Genomic DNA, 1,402 nt, shown 5'->3' with positions numbered 1-1,402 from the left:
CAGAAGATGAATATGGTATGTAAGGCTTTTCTAGAATTTGTTGTGTGTATGGTGGCAAGCTGCAAAGTTTTCCAGAGACCACATTGCTCACCTAATGCAAAAAAAGGCAGTTTTAACATATTAAGGAAATAAAAGGATTATCGGGTGGTTGTTTTTATAAACCCACTGTGTGTAGGACTACTGGTGCTGATTATAGAATAGCCACAAAGATGATGTCACAAAAGACACAGATATTAAATTGTCTGTTTAATATATGTGATATCCCTTGCTGAATGTTCTTGTATATAGTAAGTATCATCAACTGTACTTCAACTTCAAATTTTATTTATTTCTCTTCACAAAATTACAGATTGTACAGAGAAAACATATTAACAACAATACAGAGACAAATTTGGTACAAATGGAGGACAAATTATGTGACCTTTTGAAATATTATTTTGATAAATTTGCATAAGTTTCTTAAAGTTTTTACATTATTTGTGTTCATTAATTCTGAAAATTTAATAACATTAGGCAAATCATAGAAATACTTATCTAAAAATTGTTTCCTTTCTATGTTTAAAAATGGACATTTTAAAACATAGTGGAATTCATCACCGATTTCAATATTGCAATAAGGAAAAATTCTGTTTTGATAATCAATATCGTTCCATCTACCACTCTCAACTATAAGTTTGTGGTTGCATGTTCTAAATTTACACAATACTCTTCATTCTTTGTCATTTAATAAAACTAAATAGTTTTCAAAATCACAGTTATTTTTGTAAATTCTATAGCAAGTAGACTTTAATGAATTATACACTTCACTGTTGAATTCTTGTAAGAACTGGTCATGCAGTATTTGTTTCACCGAAAGTTTTACCCATTTCGGGTTACCCAATCCAAAGAACTGAGAATTCCATACAAACATCAATCCACAATCATTTAAAATATCGTGAATAAATCTCAAGTAAGGAACTTTCTTGTTTTCTACAACAAAAACATGGTATAACATATTGTACATAAGGTAATTCAATTTACTGTCTTTAGATTGTAACATCTTTGACCAATAACCAATCATTCGTGATTTTACTTCTATGGAAAGGGGGCATATACCAAGACTGTATATGTAACACTTACCTGGTTTCCTTGATGTCAGCACTTTTTTCTTTTTCTTTCAGTTTTGAAAGATGATGAAAAGGACACAAGTTCTTCAGAAGAAATGTCATCAGAAGATGTTCCTGCCTCATGTAATTTTTTATATTCTCAGTACAAATGCTCTTTTACTTTTTGTCTGTAGTCTATCTTTGCTCTAATTCTTGTTTTCAAAATATCTCAGAAATTACTCAAGGGATCATTTTTTTTAAGTTTTAAAGTACTTATCCTTTGCTTTCTTTGTATTTTCATTATAAAATTGATAATT

This window comes from Mizuhopecten yessoensis, unplaced genomic scaffold (assembly GCF_002113885.1).
Source record: "Mizuhopecten yessoensis strain PY_sf001 unplaced genomic scaffold, ASM211388v2 scaffold931, whole genome shotgun sequence".
In the NCBI taxonomy this organism is placed as follows: domain Eukaryota; kingdom Metazoa; phylum Mollusca; class Bivalvia; order Pectinida; family Pectinidae; genus Mizuhopecten; species Mizuhopecten yessoensis.
This window is presented reverse-complemented; position numbering follows the sequence as displayed.